Below are 23,602 nucleotides of genomic sequence, written 5' to 3' on the forward strand. Positions count from 1 at the left end.
CATCAATGTAAGCTTCAATCTTAAGATTCTCATCGGCATAAACATTAGGACACAACAAAGTCAACTCAAAGAATCTCTGCTCGTAGGCATCTAATTCGGTGCCCTTCATTTTTAAGTTTTTAAGTTCAACCTCTAACTTTTTAAGCTCACCCCGGGGACGATAGCGGGTGATCATTCTTTCTTTGAAATTATTCCAGGTTAAACCATAAGCCACATCATTTCCCAAACTATTAACTAAGTTGTTCCACCAGGTCAATGCACTATCCTTAAGAGTGCAGCTAGCAAAACTAACCTTGTCCTCCTCTCGGACTCGACTAACCCTGAAAATAGACTCAATTTTCTCGAACCAGCGGGTAAGTCCTATGGGTCCTTCCGTAGCACTGAATTCCTGTGGACGACTTGCCATGAACGTTTTGTGGGAGCATCCCACCTGATTGTTATTCACATTAGCATTAACATTAGTATTTGCTGCTATAGCAGCAGCTATCCCTTCAGTAATAAGACGTTGCATACGGGCTTCATTGTACTCTCTAGGAGGCATGATCTTCAAAACAGAATAACACAACCGTTAGTACTAAGAATAATACTAGTGTTATAAAGGAATAGATCGAACATGAAAAGATTAACCATTAAGATAATAGTTAGTAACCACTATGAGTAATAACATGACAGTTATGATTGTTATAGAAATAACCACCACATGCATACATATTTTATGATAACATCATAAACATACATAGCACCTAACATACATGATCTACATTACGCATAATATAACATGCCAAGAGTCACAACATCAGAAATAAAATGTGATAATGATAATAGATGTCATAAAAATAACCATCCATACATAATGAAAAACATCCCATAACAAAACCTTAATAAAATCCTCGGCAAAATGCCGTACATAACCCAAAAATGTATGTATGAAAGGACATTAAGTCTTATAAAATAAATATTCAATCATGAATCATCATATCACATCTGCTTAGAGCGGGTGTGATAAGTTGGGCCGGCATGAGTCTCGGCAGGAGGCTCATACTTCCACAACTTTCCTTTCACTTCTTCCAACTCTGCCTTCAAACCACGAACTGTGCTCTCTAGAGCCTCGAACCTAGCGTCAACTTCACGGTTACACTTACGATTCTCAAACCCAACATTGTTCTTGAAGCTAACAAACGAATCCATACTAGCTCGAATCTGGTCCATCATCTCGTTATGTGGCAAAGTACGCATACAATCACTAAGCTCATTAATACGCGTCACTTCATTATAAGCCCTGTTCATGTGAGTAAGGGTGGAAAAGTAGTAGTGAACAGGATCATCGATCAAGAGTTGACCAGCACGACGTCTGGCAGCAGCCGGAGGAGCATGAGCAGCAACGGAGTTATCGCTCGAAGTCAACATCTGCAAACAGTAAAACCGCAAACCACATACAACATAGAGTAAATGCTTATGATATAACTTATACGAAATGAAATGCATAATAATGCTATAGCAAAAGGGTCGGGCTGTAGACTAGACTCTAATGCACCCTAATAACCATGGGTTGACCACATTAAGACCGCCTAGTTCCCTACAACCAGAGCTCTGATACCAATTGTGATGGCCCCGTCAATACACTTAACAGCTCCGTCACTTGGTCCCACAGCTTGATCGAACTTAAATGAATTTAACAAACGACATTGTATTCTTTTGTTTCAAAAGTTTCCCAAAAAGGAAAGCATACCAAAATATGTGGTTTAAAAGTAACCCAACATATTAATAATCCAAAGTTGACACAAAACATTGTCAACAACCCACAAGTATTAATTATTCAAAAACAGAATGCAAGCTAAAGTTTCATAAATTGTTTCATAAAAATCTACCCAAATGCATGCAGACTCTTCTAAACACAGCGGAAGCATCATATAAACTCAAGTACCTGTGAAAACATGAGAGTAAACTGTCAACATAAAGGTTGAGTGAATTATAGGTTTAAATAATTGAATAAACTTTAGACCACAAGATTTAAAAATGTTAGAAAACATTAAACATTATTCCATTATCAATGAGCCACCTGGTAACCACTTAACTCTTTATTTACCCTTGCCAAACACAATAATAATATACACTGGACAGTGTATCTACAACAAAATACGAAGTACTAAACATTCCGATTATAAATTGCTAGTGCGACTAGCTCGAAATGGAGTTGTCAAACCTGATAGATCTATCCGTAGGATTCGCGTTCACCGGTAGAAACCAATGATTACAGTTACCAGACTAGGGAATATTTTTGTCCAACTCACAATGAATAATTTAAATTTAATTGTCACTTGTGTCTAAACGTAAAATAAAATGCATGTAATCACATCCCAAAAATATACTTTGAAAAGTATGTAAAAACGGGACTATAACTCACCTTAATAGCAAAAGAAGAAACCACACAAATAAGCGGATAGCAAAAGTAGTACAGTGATCAGGAATGATCACAACGCCGACCTATAAATAAAGCAGGTCGATATAAATAACTAACTTAGGTCAAGTCTTAGTATGATAGCTATTGTACATGTTGCAAGTAGACATAGAACATTACTCAATATGCATTGGTTTGATCGGAATAGCTTACTGACACACACTTTTTATTTTTAGAAAGTTTCTATTTTTAGCAGGTTTCCATTTTTGGAAAGTTTCTATTTTTGGAAAGTTTCTATTTTTAGCAGGTTTCCATTTTTGGAAAGTTTCTATTTTTGGAAAGTTTCTATTTTAGGAAAGTTATAAGTTAAGAAAGTTTTCTTAATTAGAAAGTAAACCAAAGTCAACTGAAAGTCAAAGTCAACCAAAAGTCAACTCAAAAGTCAACCTTGGTCAAACCTAGTCAACGTTAATTTTAAAAGTGTAAGTTATAATAATAATGTAAGTTATAATGTGTATTAAAGTTAAATATGTCTAATTATGTCATAACATAAGTTTAATTAAATTAAAATGAATTATTAAAGTTAATATAAGTTTAAATGATGTAATTAATATAACATAAGTATTTAATTAATTAATTAAATATTAGTCATAATGTAAGTATTATTAATTAATAATAAATTTTAAATCATATCATAAGTATTATTAATTAATAATGAATTATTAATCATATCATAAGTTTCTAATTATAATTATTAAATCATAAGTATTTAATAATTAAATTATAATTAAATAATAACTAAGCCTTATAATAATTAAATAATTAATTAATCCTTATTATAAGTCTTATAATAGCAATCTCATAATATAAGTTTAATACTTATCATAAGTATTTTCCATTAATAATAAAAGTATTATTAATCATATGTTTAATTAAAATGTTTAATAAATCATAAGTATTAATTAAATGATATAATAAATATATGTCATACGTCTTAAATAATAATAATTATTTTTTTATCGTAAGTAATTAAATGATAATGAAATCCATTATTTATATCATAAGTTTAATAATTAGTCATAAGTTTTAAATCAAAAGTTCATCGGGTCGTATCTTGAGCCCCGGGTGTCGGTTTTCGGCGAGCCTTACATATATCTCCGCCTAATCAAACCACCCGACACTTTGGTACACTCAAGAACACCTCAAGAACAGTCCACAAGTCGTGATGTACAGACATTACACTACATGGAACTTCAATTCCCACAAAATCGTGTTTTAGACATAACGGGTGATTCGTGGCTCGGATTGAGATGACCCGAACATGAAAGTTCGTCCCACCATCAGTCCTAACACACTAACACATCCTAAAGTCACCAAATATGGTCACAAAGTCGGACCAAACCTGGTTCATACCAATATCACAATTCAATCATAACAAAATACCATTTTGATCATATTTAGGGCTCCGGGAATCGAAACGACATGAATCCGGAGTCTAAAACTAATGTCTTGATGAGAGGAACTCATATAGATACTTTATTTTAACTTTTATAACAGTCATAATATCAGAAATACACGAAATAGCTCCTGTCCCAATTTTATCAAACCGAAAACATGTGTTTATGAGTAATTCTATGCATACAAACACCATTACAACAACAAGTAATCATCATACTATTAATATATAATCAAAATACAGAAAAATAATGAAAAATCAAAAGTTCTAGGGTTAGGGTTTATACCCTAATCAAGAATCAATGGATGTTATCGCGTAGAGAACGGAATGAGGAAAGCGTTGATGCTATTTAATCCTTGATACAAGCTATAAAAATTGATGAAGATGATGATGTTGGGTGTTGGAGCCGTCGCCAAAAAAGGAGGAAGGGAGGAGAGCAAAATAATAAGTTTAGGTTTGATAAAATTTAGAATATGAAAAATTAAAATGGCAAAAATGGGAAAATGGGGAGTATTACTCCCTCCCTTGCTTGCTTTGGCCGAAGGTGGGGTCATGGGGTGGGCCCCATGGCCCAATTTTGCTAATTGTCCAATTCCTTGTGGCCCGAAAGCCTGAACGAATCCCCAAGCTCGAAAACACGATTACGCGATTTAAAATTCGGAGAGATAACAAACGCGCGACGAAAAATAAATATAATTACTATATATAATAATATGATCTTAAAATATCATATTTAAAATAATTAGGATTTAAATATCCTAAAAACTAGACCGTTAGTTTGAAAACCGAAAAGATTCGCCGGATAGAAATCCGCGACACGTAGAAACGTATAACTCAAAATATGAATACAAATATTCACATAACACATAATAATTAATATATTATTATTAAAATAATAATATAGGTCATAGAAATGACGTTGCACAAAAAACAGTTAACGGTCGTTAAATAATTTACGGTAAAAGATAACGAAAAAAGTAGGGTCGTGACACTAACCATGCTTCTTCCTCAGGTGACCACGCCGTGACCTTCTTGGTTGCCGGTGTGTAACGAACTTGATCCTAGCTTACAAATATAAACATACAATTAACAAAATACAACAAATACATATACATATACATGAAAAATAGAAAAAAAATATATACAACAAAAAAAAACCGAAAACAAACAGAAAAAAAAACAGTTAAAAAAACCGAAAAAAAGTAACATAAAAAAAATAATTTGGGAAAAAAATTATACCTAACTAATAAATATATAAATATATACGTATACTAACAAATACATATACATATGTACATATATTAATATAAATATGTAAATTCATATACAATTACAAAAAATAAAAACAGAAATATAAATCAGAAAAAAAATAGTAAAAAAATGAAAAAAATAAAAAAAAGAAAAAAAAACGAAAAAAATATATTTTGGAAAAAAATAATACCTAACTCGACGTTCTTTTTTGTGCTTTCTTTTGGCATGATCTTGTATTTCCGGAACCGTTTCGGTTGGAGTTTCCGGTACTTTTTCTTGATAAATCAGAGTCATCGGGGTTTGAAAGTTGCGAAATTATTGTGCTTCTTCGAATCGCCTTTGTTGTTCCAAGAATAGTTGATGTTGTTGTTCGGGTGTCAATAGTCGGAATTGTGGCGTGATCAACGGAACTTGATGATAGTTTTTCGGGTTTGATGAACCTCCTCCCGTGTAACTACCGTACCAATCGGGTGGAGTATTTGGTCTTTGATTAGGATTTGACATATTGTTATTGAAAAAGATTGAAAAAAAAAATTGAAAAATTTGTTGAAGAAGAGGAAGAAGATGAAGATGGTAGAAGATGAAGATGAAGATGGAAGATGGAAAGGATAAATAAGTTTTTATAATTAATTTCGGATTTAAAAAAAATATTAAACGGATATATATCCGTTGTAATCTCCAGCCAATCACGCGTCGCCAGCTGTCCCTGACCTGCAAGTGACCCGACGTCAAATAGTAAACTAACGCCCCCACGCGTCAGATTCTGACGCCGCGTTGGAGGCGTCAGGGGCGTCATATCCTGCCACATCGTCTGACGCGTTTGCTTTTGACGCTGCATTAATTCCAGTCTAATGTGATAGATTGATAGTTTACTCAAGGGCACATCTACTTGAGAGGTGCGGTCCGAGGACCCTACTAGTTTAAAATTTGAATTTTATGGAATATTATTTAAATTATACTCCGTATAAAACATAGCTAAAAATAAATATATGATACGATATGTATTCATGATTTACAACTTAACGTCATTAGCCACTTAAGTACCCATATATTATCAAGATTTATCGATGTTAAGGTGAACAACCGATAAAGTATCTTTTTAAATATATATAGTTTGGGAGAAAAATTGGACCCCTTTAAATGTTCGTTCTAGTTTCGTCAGTGAGCTTACTTCTTTAGTCTATTGTGTTGTGAGTGATGTTAATTATATGTATCATATATAAGTTGAGTTGTTAAGAATTTGTAGTGGACCTTAACATGAACATATAATTGTGGTATTGTCAATCATATAACTCATGAACCAAAAACATACAACGATAAATAAACGATTGACGAAGCAAAGGTTTTTACGTGATTATATCTCAACTTCATTGGCGTGGAGAAGAATTTGGTCCACGGGCGCAACCAGAAATTTTTTCTTTTATTAAATTTGTGCACACAATTAGTTACAGGAGACCAGGGTTACATTATAGTTAAAGATGTTAGGAATTTATGGACCCAATAACGACCACCAATCGAAAGATTGTGATCCCACAAACGACAAACGGACAAATAACAACAATAAAAGTAAACGACACAAGATATTACGTGGTTATATGCAATCGGTATGATTGCTTTAGTCTACGGGCAACTAGAGAGCTTTTTTTATTGAATTTTCGTACATAGAGTTACAGAATACAATGGGTATATTTATAGTGCTAATCAAAATTAGGAAACAAATCAAATAACTTGCTGGCTACGAACATCGTCGCGTTTCGCGACAACCCATCGCGTTTCGCGACAAACTGCATCAACACGCGACAAAGTTGACCAAAACGCGATAGCCATCGAGTCCAGATCCCTGCCTCATTTGTCGCGTTCCAGCTTCATGTGTCGCGTTTCACATTGTCGCATATCGCGACAGACCACACCCGAACGCGACCTGGTACCTGTTTCATCGTTTTGATCTTCTTTGCACATCCAACAATCTCCCACTCAAAGGAAAGCAAAACCCAAAAATCTCGTCAACCCCAAAACTAACCATTTCAACCAAGAACGTTGAACTACCTTTCATATCGCTAATCAAACATGGGACACGCAAACTCAACATCGCTGGAAGAGCAGACTTTCGATACAAGGTCTTCAACACTACTTGTCGAAATCAATACCAATAACCCTTAGAGCTCTCTAGTTGACGTCTTCTTTCATCAAGTAACAAGAAGACCAGTTGAAGCTATGCAAAGCTTCAACTTTTCGATCGAAACCACCTTAGTACACATATTAGCAGGATTCTCTGTACCAGGTATTTTCTTGACAACTAAAGTACCATCTTCAATAAGTTCGCGAATTTTATGATACCTTAGCTTTATATGTTTCGTACGATCATGAAACACCGGGTTCTTCACCAAATGAATAGCACTTTAATTATCACAGCAAGACATAATCTTGTTGAACTCGTCCCAACTCAAACATAAAATTCTTCAGCCATACAAGTTCTTTGCAAGCTTCTACTGCTGCCATATACTCAGCCTCCATTGTTGACGGCGCAACACAACTTTGAAGTTTGGACATCCAACTGACCGTCGTCTTACCAACCGTGAAAACATACCCCGTAGTGCTTCTACCCGAATCGTCACAACCACTCAAATCAGCATCAACGTACCCTCTCAAAATGGAATCACCTTTAGTGAATTGCAACCCCATTTTAGAAGTACCTTTCAAGTTGCGCAAAAGCCACTTTATACCTTCCCAATGCTCTTTACTCGGATTCGACATAAACCGACTCACAACTCCCACTGCATAAGCTATGTCAGGTCTTGAACAAATCATTGCGTACATAATACTACCCACTGCCGACGCATATGGAATTTGAGCCATCTCCTCTTTGTCTACTTCCGTTGTAGGTACTTGACTTTTTGTTAACTTTAAAGTACCGCATAAAGGCACGGATCTTGCCTTTGAATCACCCATGTTGAACCGCTCTAACACTTTCTCAATATACTTGGTTTGAGACAAAGTTAAAGTACCTTCAACCCGATTCCTTTCAATACTCATTCCGAGTATCCGTTTGCAGCCCCTAAGTCTTTCATCTCGAACGCGTGAGACAACTTTCTCTTCAACCTGTTGATCTCTAACATGTCTAAACCTGCAATCAACATGTCATCAACATAAAGTAGCAATATAATATAGGAGGACTTGAATTTATTCAAGTAACAATAATGATCCGACTTGCTTCTTGTAAAGCCACTCCTTATCATAAATTCATCAAACTTCAAATACCATTGTTGTGGTGCTTGTTTTAACCCATACAGACTTTTCTTCAATTTGCATACCCATCTCTCTTTACCAACTACCTCGAAGCCCTTTGGTTGCACCATATAAATCTCCTCTTTAAGATTCCCATGTAAAAATGCGGTCTTACATCTAATTGTTCTAGATGTAAGTCATTAGCAGCAACAATACTCAAAACCAAGCGAATAGTAGTCATCTTCACAACCATCGAAAAAATCTCATTATAATCAACTCATTCCCTTTGTTGAAACCCCTTAACTACCAGCCGAGCCTTGTACCGCTTTTTCCCGTTCAACTCATCTTTGACCTGAAAGACCCATTTACTGTGCAACGCCTTTTTCATTGGAGGTAATTTCACTAAAGACCATGTCTTATTCTTGAAAAGTGACCCCATCTCTTCTTTCATAGCAAGCTCCCACTGTATGGATTCTTTAGATTGTCATGCTTCAAAAACTCTCGGGTTCACCATTTTCGGTATAGAGCAAATAGTTTGCTAATGGAGAAAACCTAACAGTAGGTTTGGGCGTTCTACTAGAGTGTCTCAATGGAAGAGTAACAGGTGGTGGTGATCGAGTTAAGTCACCATCATCCCCACCAATAGAGCTCTCATCATTTTCGGAGCTAGCACCACTCTCCGAATCATCTCCATCACTTTGATCCTTACCGTCAAATGACAATTCAATAGTTCCTGAGCTCCCACTAGAACATGTATTCACATCAACAAAATTATCAAGCATAACCGGACTATGATTAGAATTAACCGTTACCTTGGTGCCATACGACGAGCTTTCATCAAAAGTAACATCTCTACTACGAATCACCTTCCTTGCCTCATTGTCCTAACACCTAAAATCCATGTCATCCAACCCATACCCGATAAAAGTACATTTTCTTGATTTAGCTTCAAGCTTGTCTTTGTCAATGTCTTTGGTTTTCACATACACATTACAATCGAAAACCCTTAAGTGAGCCAAACTCACCTTTTTACCGGTCCACTCTTCCTCTGGAATTCGAAACTCTAACGGTGTTGAGGGTCCTCTATTAATTAAATAAGCTGCCATTTTCACGGCATTTTCCCAAAACATCTTTGGTTGACCTGCATGTAACCGCATACTCCTAGAACGTTCATTAAGCGTACGGTTCATGCGTTCGGCAACCCCATTGTGCTGTAGTGTTTCTGGAACAGTTTTCAACATACTAATACCATGTTCTGCATAATAGTCTTTAAATTCTATACTACTATATTCACCTCCATTGTCAGATTTCAAGCACTTAACTTTCAAGTTAGTCTCATTTTCAACAGCAGCTCTCCATACTTTAAAAGTAGAAAACACATCAGATTTAGGGCTCAAGCCTCTTGACTGGATTCTGATCAAAACCTTTACCCTTGTTTCCATCCCATTTGCGCTTCCCATCACTTGCTCCAGATTCTGATTGCACCTTCTCTGGCTTTTGATGGATAACCTGATCCATCAAGGTGTGCGCCATGCGTATAGCTTCCGGGACATTTGCTGGTTTCAAAAAAGTGACATTCCCTTGGATGTCCTTAGGAAGTCCTTACAGATACCGCTCCATCTGTTTGTACTCAGGAGTAACCATTATGGGGCACATCAAGGGTAACTCCAAGTACCTCCAATTAGAGCCATCAAGGTCAATTCCTACGACCTTCAATTCCCAAAATTCCTCTTCCATCTTCTGAATTTCAGTTCTGGGATAGTACTCCTCTATCATAGCCCGCTTAAACTCTTCCCATGGTGTTGCATAAGCTTCGTCGATTTCCAGAGCCTGAGCGAGCGTGTTCCACCAGGTTAGAGCGCCATCCGATAGCGTGCATGATGCGTACTTAGTCCTGTTCGCGTCGGAGCAGTTGCTAACACGAAACACCGATTCCAACTTCTCAAACCATCTTGTTAAGCCAATTGACCCTTCCGTTCTACTGAAATTGTGTGGCTTACAACTCTTAAATTCCTTATAAGTGCACCCATTCTGAATGTTCTGGTTAGCCGGTGGAGCTTGTGGGTTGGCATTTGCCATAGCTGCGGCTACTCGAGCAGCCACCATTTCCTCGATATGTGCTGCTGTGGGCATTTCCCTTGGACCTCTTATGTTTGTCATTGATCTTCCAATCAAAATTTTGACTCAAGTCAAAATCCTTTATCCTATAACTAAATGCGCTATAGTAATATAGTAATCCACTATTCAACCAACACCATACATGTAGACTAAGCATGGCAAACTAGTACGGATATCATAAAACCAACATGCAATAATCATAAGGAAAACGTTGCACAAAAATCAAACAACATTAAGTTCTATTCATAATAAGAAAGGTTGCATACAACTTCATAAGTTTTCGTACAATACTCGAATGAAAACATGAAACTACTAACGGGAATACATAATGAAATCTAATAAGACAATCCTATGGTGATGGTGGATAAATGATGTCCATCATGTGGGACACCTGGTCCTCGAGCTCAGTCACCCGGGTACGTAGGGCATGCACTTCCCTCATCAGCTCCTCGATGGTGGGAGATACCAGTGGGGCAGGTGGTGCAGATGGTGTAGACGTAGCACTAGAAGTAGATGGCACAGTACGGGTGACCTTACGCATAAATGGATCAGCAGGTATCAGCACGACCCGCTTTCGAGCGGTAATCCTAACCAACTGACCTTGTGCGTTCACGAATGGCTTGCCTCCATTTACCCCTGGAATAACGGTACCATCATAGTGGTAACGCTTCTTCGGTGGGGTAGATGGTGGTGGTATAGGCTCCTCCTAGGAATCCTCCTCGTGATCCTCCTCGCTAGTCTCGTCGAATGATGAACTGTCTGAGTCGTCTGAAGGCGATGCAGGTGCATCACGTGCGAGAGAATAAGTCTGACCGGTGGTCATGATCCGATGTCTGCCAGGTGGAATCAGCACAACCCATCCGTTAGCGGTGCGTCTGACCCAATGTCCATGTTCGTTACGAAATGGACTGCCCCCGTTTACCCCAGGGATCACGGTACCATCGGAATGGTTCTGTGGCCCCGGGAGGCTAGGGCTGGGTGGAGCTGGGATCTCCTCGAAATCCTCGTCACTGTCAGAGATGACCATCAGCTCAGGTGAGTGACTACTATCCCTAGAAGACGAATCATCAGAGTTGTCGGAGGGTAGCGGTGAAAGCGTCGGTGAGTCAGCAACAACAGTAGGTGAAGTAGCAGACAAATCTAAATCACTCTCCGAGTCAATGATAATAGGCGGTATGTCCGACATCTGAACAAGGAAAAATAACTTTTTCTATGTTAGTATGAAATGTCCCGTTCATATTGATTATAAACATTTCATATTAATTGGTTTCTTTGCGAGGTTTTGACCTCTATATGAGACGTTTTTCAAATCTTGCATTCGTTTTTTAAAAAAAAAACAACCATAACCTTTATTATTGAATAAAGGTCTTAATGACATAATTTAGATTGTCTATCAAAGATAATCTCCTCAAATAAATAAGTTTTTACACAACCCATTACAATATGATCAAATATATTACAACAAATACTCCGAATGCAAGTTTAAACAATATAAACAATTATGCAAACTCCAAATCTTGACCTTGGGTTGGCATACGACAGCGGAAGCGTTTTTAATATTCACCTGAGAATAAACATGCTTAAAACGTCAAAAAAATGTTGGTGAGTCATAGGTTTAATTTCTATATAATAATCATAACATTTAATAAGCCACAAGATTTCATTTAATTAAATGCGCAGGATCATTGCAACTGCAAAAATCATTCATACGATGAGTCGCCTGGTAACCGACCTTAACATAGAGCGCTTAAGATATCTGGCATCATACATTCCACTATTCAAATGTATGACAAGAACCCTTCGAAGTACTAAAGCATTTCCACTATTCAAAAATGGGGGTGGTTGGTGCCCGTAGATCTACCTTTAAGATTCGCGTCAATTAGTGTTTTTCACTAATTCTCAGGTTACCAAGCATAATAATAATAAGTACAGATATCCGGTATAATAAAACAATCGTAGAATGTAGTTCCATGAACTTGTGCTTATTTTGTAAAATATTTATAAATTTTGCATGTATTCTCATCCCAAAATAATTTAGATAGTAAAAATGGGACTATAACTCACTTGTGATGATTTTCGAATAGATGGTGATAAGACTTGGCCTTTTGACAAATTCACGAACCTCAAATCAAATGAGTAAAGTTGCTGGAGAAATAAGGAGAATATCTTGAGTTCAAAGATACCCTTGATGGCTTGGAATTCTTGAAGTGTTCTTGATCAAGCTTTGTTATGATGATTATAACTTGGATTATGAGACCAATACTTGCTGAATTGAATGGAGGTCTGAGAGAGTGTTTGAGTATGTGTTTAGAGAGTAAAATGATGTAGTTAATTGGAATGAAATGGATGGTTATTTATCCTACATGTTGGCATCAAAATGGGGGCAACAACATGACTCCATGGTTTGTAATTTTATGCATTTAGTCATACTAGTTTCCAAGCCATGGTTCCCACAAGTCTACATCATGTTTATACATGTCTCACAACTGATTGAGGGCTGCTAAGATCAATGATTTGGTATGTATATACCCATAGTAAATACGTATAGAAGCTGGGTATGATACGGGTATAAATACCGTATGAATACGAATAGGATTCTTGATAAAATTGAATGAGAAAATGAGTATAGCTATCTTTATTGAGTATAAATATATTGATATATATTATTAAGTCTTTCAAAAGTGTATTAATACATATTAATACAATACATATACATACATTTTAATTTAGAAGTTATTACAACATTAATCGTTATATATATGTATATAGTCTTAAAGTCTTTAAGTTAGTAATCTCATTTTATGCATATAACCAATTGTTATTATATATAATGAGATACTTAAATATCATTTTAACAAATCATAAGTATATATATATCCATATATATATCATTATATAATTATTTCAATTTATGACGTTCGTGAATCGTCAGACAAACTGGGTGGCCAAACCTTTGTATAAAATTCATTGCAAATAACCTATTCTTAATGAGTTTATTGCTTAACATGTTGGAAACATTAATTATGTAAATATTAATCTTCAATATACTAGCGGAAAAATCCGGGTCGTTACATTACACACCCGTTAAATTAAATTTCGTCCCAAAATTTAGAATAGTACCTAGTTAACGTGCAATATCGGAAAACAAATGTGGGTACTTCAGCTTCATTTGGTCTTCTCGTTCCCAAGTGAATTCAGGTCCTCTACGAGTATTCCATCGAACCTTAACGATTGGTATCTTACTTTGTTTGAGTCGTTTGACCTCACGATCCATAATTTCGACGGGTTCTTCGACAAAATTTAGTTTCTCGTCAATTTTAATCTCGTCTAAAGGAATAATTAGATCTTCGGTAGCTAGGCATTTCTTCAGGTTTGAAACATGGAAGGTGTTGTGAATCTTTTCTAATTATGGAGGTAGCTCAAGTCGATAGGCCACCGGCTTAATGCGTTTTTCAATCTTGAATGGCCCAATGTATCTTGGGCTCAATTTCCCCCACTTTTCAAAAAGAATAACACCTTTCCAAGGTGATACCTTAAGCATAACCATATCACCTTCCTCAAACTCTAAAGGTTTTCTTCTAACATCCGCATAGCTCTTTTGTCGACTCCGGGCTGTTTTCAATCGTTGCTGGATCTGAATGATTTTATCGGTGGTTTCTTGGATAATTTTTCGGACCTGTAATCTGTTTATCCCCCACATCACTCCAACAAATCGGAGACCTGCACTTCCTCCCATAAAGTGCCTCGAATGGTGCCGCCTCAATACTAGAATGATAGCTGTTGTTGTAGGAAAACTCAGCTAACGGTAGATGTCGATCCCAACTGCTTCCAAAATCAATAACACATGCTCGTAGCATGTCTTCAAGTGTCTAAATCGTCCTTTCACTCTGCCCATCATTTTGTGGGTGATAGGCAGTACTTAAATCTAGAAGAGTTCCCAACGCTTCGTGTAATGCCTGCCAGAATCTGGAAGTAAATCTGCTATCACGATCAGAGATAATAGAGATTGGTATACCATGTCTAGAAACAACTTCTTTCAGGTATAACCGTGCTAATTTCTCTATACCATCCTCTTCTTTTATTGGCAGAAAGTGTGCTGACTTAGTAAGACGATCAACTATTACCCAAATCATATCATAACCACCTGCGGTTCTCGGTAACTTAGCAATGAAATCCATGGTAATGTTTTCCCATTTTCATTCTGGGATTTCAGGTTGTTGGAGTAGACCCGATGGTTTCTGATGTTCAGCTTTAACTTTAGAACAAGTCAAACATGCTCCTACATATGTGGCTATATCGGCCTTCATTCCTGGCCACCAAAAGTTTCTCTTGAGGTCTTGGTACATTTTCCCCGCTCTGGGATGTATTGAATATCTTGTTTTATGTGCTTCATCTAGTACCACTTTCCTCAAATCCCCATTCTTTGGTACCCAAATTCTTTCAGCTAAATACCTGGTTCCATCTTCCCGAATATTAAGCTGTTTTTCTAATCCTTTGGGTATTTCCTTTCAAAAAATTCCTTCCTTCAAAACCTCATGTTGTGCCTCTTTTATTTGAGTAGTAAGATTAGTATGAATAATCATGTTCATAGCTTTTACTCGAATAGGTTCTCTTTCCTTTCGACTCAAGGCATTGGCTACCACATTCGCTTTCTCCGGGTGGTAACGGATTTCACAATCATAATCATTTAGCAGCTCAACCCATCTACGCTGCCTCATGTTTAGTTGCTTTTGATTTAAAATATGTTGGAGACTTTTGTGGTCGGTGTATACGATAAACTTGACCTCATACAGATAATGTCTCCACATCTTTAATGCAAAAACAACGGCGCTCAATTCCAGATCATGTGTGGTGTAGTTTTGTTCATGAATTTTGAGTTGTCGAGAAGCATATGCAATCACCTTCTTCCGTTGCATAAGAACACACCCAAAACCCATTCTTGATGCGTCACAGTAAATAACAAAATCTTCCATTCCATCAGGTAACGATAAAATAGGTGCCGTAGTCAACTTCTTTTTCAACAATTGGAAGGCACCCTCTTGTTCGGAAGTCCATTCATACTTCTTTCCCTTATGTGTCAAGGCAGTCAAAGGTTTGACTACACGGGAGAAATCTTGAATAAATCTCCTATAATAACCGGCTAGACCCAAAAATTGACGTATTTGCGTTGGTGTTTTCGGGGTCTCCTAATTTTTGATGGCTTCAATCTTGGCGGGATCAACTTTGATTCCGTTACTACTGACTACGTGGCCAAGAAATTGTACTTCATTTAAGCAAAAAGCGCACTTAGAGAATTTTGCATAAAGTTGTTCTTTTCTTAACAACTCTAACACAAGTCTCAAGTGGTGTTCGTGTTCTTGGTTATTCTTCGAATAGATAAGAATGTCATCAATAAAGACAATAATAAACTTATCTAAATATGGACTACATATTTCGTGCATGAGATCCATGAAAACTGCGGGTGCATTGGTTAAACCGAATGGCATAACCATGAATTCGTAGTGGCCATAACGAGTTCTGAAGGCTGTTTTTGGTATATCAGCTTCTTTAACCCTCGGTTGATGATAACCCGACCTTAAGTCAATTTTGGAGTATACGCTCGAACCTTGGAGTTGATCAAATAGGTCGTCGATTAGAGGTAAAGGGTATTGATTTTTGATGGTTACTTTGTTCAGCTCATGATAATCGATACACATGCGAAAAGACCCATCTTTCTTTTTAACGAACAAAATTGGAGCTCCCCATGGTGACGTACTCGGTCGGATAAAATCACGTTCTAATAATTCTTGTAGCTGACTTTGTAATTCTTTCATTTCGGTGGGCGCAAGTCTATATGGAGCATGAGCTATTGGTGCGGCTCCTGGTACAAGATCTATTTGGAATTCAACGGATCGGTGTGGAGGTAGTCCCGGTAATTCGTCCGGAAACACCTCAGGAAATTCTCTTGCAACAGGAACGTCATCGATTTTCTTTTCTTCTTTTTCAACCTTCTCGACGTGTGCTAGTATGGCATAGCAACCTTTTCTTATTAGTTTGCGCGCCTTCAAACTACTAATAAGATTTAATTTGGTATTACCCTTTTCTCCGTATACCATTAAGGGTAACCCGTTTTCTCTCGGAATGCGAATCGCCTTCTCATGACAAACAACTTCGGCTTTCACCTTGGACATCCAGTCCATTCCAATAATTACGTCCAAGCTTCCCAATTCCACCGGTATTAAATCAATTGCAAACGTTTCGCTAACTAAACTAATTTTTCAATTTCGGCAAATTTTATCAACCTTAATTAGTTTACCGTTTGCTACTTCAACTATACACTTTTTATCCAAAGGCGTTAACGGGCAATTTAATTTGGCACAAAATTCTCTACTCATATAACTTCTATCGGCACTCGAATCAAATAAAACATAAGCAGGTGTATTGTTGATAAGAAACGTACCCGTAACAAGTTCCGGGTCTTCCTGTGCTTTCTCCCCATTAATGTTGAAAGCTCTCCCACGGCCTTGCCTATTTCCATTCCGGCACTGGTTTATGATATGGCCCGATTTTCCACATCCATAGCAAACAATGCCGTTATTATGTTTTCCGGCATTATTTGCTCCTCTGTTTCTATTTGGTCCGTAGACTTCACACTTTGCCGCAATATGGCCATTCCTATTGCACTTGGTACATAATTCTCTACAAAACCATTCCGGATGAAACGTATCACACCTTGGGCATATAGTCCTTTGCTTTTTGTTGTCGTTGTTGTTGTTGTTAGGGTTATTGTTGTTGAGACGTTTGTTGTTGTTATTGTTGTGATTGGGATTGTTGTTGTTGTTATTATTATTAGGATGGTTGTTGCGGTTATTGTTGCGGTTGTTGTTGCGATTATTGTTGTTGTTGGGGTGGTTGCGATTGTTGTTGTAATTGTTGTTTTGATTGTTGTTGTTGTACTGGTGACCCTGATCACCGCTTTCCTCCCACTTTCTTTTTCCCTGTTTCATTATGGCCTCCTCGGCCGCCTCTTTCTTTATCCTTCCTGTAATTTGGCCTATCAATTTGTGGGCTATACGACTCGCTTTCTGCGTTGTTACCGGGTCGTTAGCACCTACATGCTCTTGGATTCGTTCCGACAACCCTTTTATGAATGCTTCAATTTTTGCCTCTTCATCCTCAAATACTTCAGGACACATTAAAACCAGTTCATTGAAACGTCGCTCGTAGGTAATGACGTCTAACCCTTGGGTTGTCAGTGCTTTAAGCTCTTCCTTGAGCTTGTTGATTTGGTTCTGGGGCGGTACTCTTCCGTTATCATGTGCTTGAAAGCGGACCATGGAAGTGCGTAGGCGGTATTCTGTCCTACGTAATCCATGTAGGTATTCCACCATGTCAAAGCAGTACCCCTAAAAGTATGTGTGGCATACTTAACTTTATCCTCTTCTGCGCAGTTGCTGATTGCGAACACGGCTTCAACCTTCTCTGTCCACCGCTTTAGTCCAACGGGTCCTTCAGTTCCTTCAAACTCATTGGGTTTGCAGGCCATAAAAGCTTTGTAGGAACATCCTACCCAGTTGCCATTGTTTCGTCCACTGCTGGAACCCGATTGGTTATTGTTGTTCATTGCATTCACCACTGCAGCCATATTTGCAGCGAAAGCTTGAAGTTCTTCTGTGTTCAATTGTTGTTGTCTAGTAGCTGGAGGAGCCATTTCCTTCAAAAATAGCCGAATGAGTTAATCATATAGAATTTTTAGAAGTAGCCAAAAAGTATTTTGTAGCTTAATATGAACTTATTATTATAAAAGCCTTTTTTCATATTAGCGTTTTATAACTATAATAATGTTTATACTTAGCAGCTAACACACAAATTAACTACTAAACTTCTAATATGAAAAACTATGGTAAGTTATTACGTTACTACGTAATAATAAGTTGTAATAATAATAATAAACCTTCCATGCTTATTCTTATTATTATACAATCATAAGGAAAATTACATTGCGGATTTTCTTACAAACTTAAACACACAATATAATACATATTATACAATGCATGGAATACAGGATAGCTGCCGATGGTTCAAAAATGGCGAGATTTCTTATATGTTGACGTTGTTTCTTTCTCGGCCAAACGTTTGGATTTTCGTTTGGATAGTTCTTTTTCCAATTCCTCCCAATTGGTTCTTTTGGCTAATTGTTTGGGAGCAAAACCAACAGTCGTTATACGAGCGGTCATTTTATAAACTGGTCTCTTAGGTGGTTCAGGTGGATGATCACAAACATTTTGGGTCATAATAGGTTCATCGGGTTTGGGATCGGGTATAACAGCCAAAGATTTTCTCAAATCACGTTGTGGTTCGGTAATTTCCACAACTTCTTCAGGATCCTTTTCTTCGGGTTCCTCCTCTGGATCTTCTTTCGGATCCTTTTCCAGAACCTCTTCTAGCAATTATGAATCTTCCCAATTTTCTCAACAATTTTCCACTTTAATGGTAGCACCAAAAGTTAACTTTTCTGTTGTTTTATAAGTCGTATGCTTTGACTCAGCCTCCGAATCACTTGATAAGTAAATGAAATCTGAATCACTAGAGATGCTTATATGATTGGATGAAGTCATCTATCACATAATAGCAGGCACGTTAAGAGAATGATATATCTTATAATATTTATATGTTAATAATCTTATGTTTCCAACAATTATATTAATCAATCATTTTTAAAACAATTACGGTCGAAGTCCAGACTCACTAATGCATCAAAAATTAGTTAGACAAACTAATGAAAAATTTTCTGATTCTCTAAGACCAACGCTCTGATACCAACTGAAATGTCTCGTTCATATTGATTATAAACGTTTCATATTAATTGGTTTCTTTGCGAAGTTTTGACCTCTATATGAGACGTTTTTCAAATCTTGCATTCGTTTTTAAAAAAAACAACCATAACCTTTATTATTGAATAAAGGTCTTAATGACATAATTTAGATTGTCTATCAAAGACAATCTCCTCAAATAAATAAGTTTTTACACAACCCATTACAATATGATCAAATATATTACAACAAATACTCCGAATGCAAGTTTAAACAATATAAACAATTATGCCGACTCCAAATCTTGACCTTGGGTTGGCATATGACATCGGAAGCGTTTTTAATATTCACCTGAGAATAAACATGCTTAAAACGTCAAAAAAATGTTGGTGAGTCATAGGTTTAATTTCTATATAATAATCATAACATTTAATAAGCCATAAGATTTCATTTAATTAAATGCGCAGGATCATTACAACTGCAAAAATCATTCATACGATGAGTCGCCTGGTAATCGACCTTAACATAGAGCGCTTAAGATATCTGGCATCATACATTCCACTATTCAAACGTATGACAAGAACCCTTCGAAGTACTAAAGCATTTCCACTATTCGAAAATGGGGGTGGTTGGTGCCCATAGATCTACCTTTAGGATTCGCGTCAATTAGTGTTTTTCACTAATTCGTAGGTTACCAAGCATAATAATAATAAGTACAGATATCCTGTATAACAAAACAATCGTAGAATGTAGTTCCATGAACTTGTGCTTATTTTGTAAAACATTTATAAATTTTGCATGTATTCTCATCCCAAAATAATTTAGATAGTAAAAATGGGACTATAACTCACTTGTGATGATTTCCGAATAGATGGTGATAAGACTTGGCCTTTTGACAAATTCACGAACCTCAAATCAAATGAGTAAAGTTGCTGGAGAAATAAGGAGAATATCTTGAGTTCAAAGATACCCTTGATGGCTTGGAATTCTTGAAGTGTTCTTGATCAAGCTTTGTTATGATGATTATAACTTGGATTATGAGACCAATACTTGCTGAATTGAAGGGAGGTTTGAGAGAGTGTTTGAGTATGTGTTTAGAGAGTAAAATGATGTAGTTAATTGGAATGAAATGGATGGTTATTTATCCTACATGTTGACATCAAAATAGGGGCAACAACATGACTCCATGGTTTGTAATTTTATGCATTTAGTCATACTAGTTTCCAAGCCATGGTTCCTACAAGTCTACATCATGTTTATACATGTCTCACAACTGATTGAGGGCTGCTAAGATCAATGATTTGGTATGTACATACCCATAGTAAATATGTATAGAAGCTGGGTATGATACGGGTATAAATACCGTATGAATTCGAATAGGATTCTTGATAAAATTGAATGAGAAAATGAGTATAGCTATCTTTATTGAGTATAAATATATTGATATATATTATTAAGTCTTTCAAAAGTGTATTAATACATATTAATACAATACATATACATACATTTTAATTTAGAAGTTATTACAACGTTAATCGTTGTATATATGTATATAGTCTTAAAGTCTTTAAGTTAGTAATCTCATTTTATGTATATAACCAATTGTTATTATATATAATGAGATACTTAAATATCATTTTAACAATTCATAAGTATATATATATCCATATATACATCATTATATAATTATTTCAATTTATGACGTTCGTGAATCGTCAGACAAACTGGGTGGCCAAACGTTTGTATAAAATTCATTGCAAATAACCTATTCTTAATGAGTTTGATTGCTTAACATGTTGGAAACATTAATTATGTAAATATTAATCTTCAATATATTAGCGAAAAAATCCGGGTCGTTACACAGTAAGACATATAGCAAGCACGTAATCAGGCATAATAACTACAGCAGCCTAGATCATCTACAGCAGTACCTAGCATGGCAATAACGGTATCCTACATCAGTATCATGCAATCGAAAGCAGATAGTAGCATGCAGTAGTGAGAATAAACAGTAGCATACAGCAACATCAAATAGCAGTAATAGTAAGCAGTAGCATGTAATAGTTCCTCAGAAACAAGCAAACGATCAAGTTGTAGATTAGTCCTATTAGTGAATCCTACTCGACTCAGTCAAGACACACTAATGCAACATAATTCCCTACAACCAATGCTCTGATACCAAATGTGATGCCCCGTACAAAATCAATGTGTACGGATCATCAACAACAGGTCCATTACACGGTATAATACTATATGCTATTTTAAAACAAGTTTTGCATTCATGAAAAGGTAACGTTTTTACCAACGTCAAATGTTTTACAAGGCAACATGCTTCAAAGAATAGGAAGCACTAACAAAAGTACGTGACACTAAGGTCATTACAAAACCATGGTTCGAAAATAACATAAGTAGTGAATGCAAAAAAATAAAAGCCCATGCTTGAGACATCTCTAACAATGCAGCGGAAGTCTAACACAGCGAGTCTGTAACAGCGGAAGTAATAACGTCTAAGCACCTGAGAAATAACATGCTTTAAAATATCAACACGAATGTTGGTGAGCTATAGTTTTATTGTAATCAACAATGTAATGTAGACCACGAGATTTCGTATCCAAAACAGTATGAAAGATATATGCTTAACCGTGGGCACTTGGTAACTAACTTAACGTAAAATAATATATGATCACTCCCTAAAAGTACACTTGGCGAGTGCGTTAAATAGATGAAGTATTAAACACCCGTTAAATGCTAGCGCGACTAGCCCGAGTGGGGATGTCAAACCCTATGGATCCATATCTAAGATTCGCGTCTATCGGTTCATAAACCAATAGTTAAATGTTACCGAGCTAAGGGGAAAATTTGTGCCGTTATATCACCCACACATATATAAAGTTTAAGTACTCGTGTCTAGTATGTAAAAACATAAAAATCGCATGTATTCTCAGTCCCAAAAATAGTTAAAGTAAAAATGGAGCTATAACTCACAGTGAATGTGCGGTAAAATCGATACGAAAACGTAAGCAAGTAGTAAGTCGGTCCAAACAAGTAAGTTGGTCGATTCAAAAGGTCCTCAACCTAAGTCAATGGTTGCTAAGTTAGTAAACGTCCCAAAAGTTTTAAAAGTACGTAAGTTAAGTCTTAAGCATCATCATTGTCATCATCTTACGTAAAAGATAAAGTAAGTTTTCAACAAGAATAGAGATCGAAACAAAGGGCTGACTTCGGACAGCTGCTACGACCTCTATAAAAACTGAAATGATGCGCGGCCAGTGGTCAAGGCTCAGTTTGTGAGTCCTCTTACCACTCTCCAATTTTCAGATCCTAACTCGATGTCATTTGACCGTGGCGACGGTTCAAGCGCAAGTAGGTCAGAAATTTCAAGACGTCATTACGAAGGCGTAGTGATTTTCGGAAGGCTATAAATCCTAAACCGTATATCGGATTCAGGCGAGTCTTAAACGAAAAGTCATCTACTCAAATCGAAATATTTGAAAATCAACTTTCCAGAAGTCCTAAGAGTCTGATCAGACCCTGAAAAACAGAAACAAATGCTCTGGTGGGTTTCTTGGTGTTTGATGCTCATCACGGTTCTCATCCTTGATGCGTATAAGCCTCAAGTGTACAACTCTTTGATGTTTTAACATCATTATGATCAAGTTTTAACCATCAACACACAACTAAAAAATAAAAGCTAACTTTATATAAGTTTTGAACATTAAAGTTGTCTCTTTATTGTATAAACACAATAAAGCTTCAACCTTTGTCCTTTTGACACAAGTTTATGCATCTTCATCATATGAGATGATGAAGACTTGATTTTTATCACCAATAAACTCATAGAAAGGTTTCAAGTAAGTGAGATCTACAATAATAACTTAGATCTCAAGTGTTAAGAAACCCTAAGCTAGAAAGCTGTAACACCCCGCTTTTCCGTACACGCTTAAAGGTACACACCTAATCAATTATACGTCTATAACTTGCTCGTTATGTGGCTAAGTTAGCTAACATGTTAGTTACTTGAGAATGTGTATATTATAAATGTTGAATGCATGCGCGAACGTGTTTTCCTACGTGTCACGATGGCATTGAGTCGTGTGAGACTCAAGGTTGGGGTTAGTATGTGTATTAAAGTGAGCGTTTGGGTTATTAGTTATGGAAACCTTGGAAAATTGATTAGCTAGTCGAGGGCACCAGTTCCAGGCAATTGTCACGCTGCGATACAGGGCTCCGCGACGCGACACATCAAGCAAAGATTTGATCAGAACTTGGATTAAAGGGTGCTGTTTTTCATGTGTTTCGTCGCGCCGCGACGTTTAGTGCCGCGCCGCGGCAGGCCTGCTGGCCAGGTCCCGGTTTTAGGTT

Source organism: Rutidosis leptorrhynchoides, chromosome 8 (genome assembly GCF_046630445.1).
Source record: "Rutidosis leptorrhynchoides isolate AG116_Rl617_1_P2 chromosome 8, CSIRO_AGI_Rlap_v1, whole genome shotgun sequence".
NCBI classification, from domain to species: domain Eukaryota; kingdom Viridiplantae; phylum Streptophyta; class Magnoliopsida; order Asterales; family Asteraceae; genus Rutidosis; species Rutidosis leptorrhynchoides.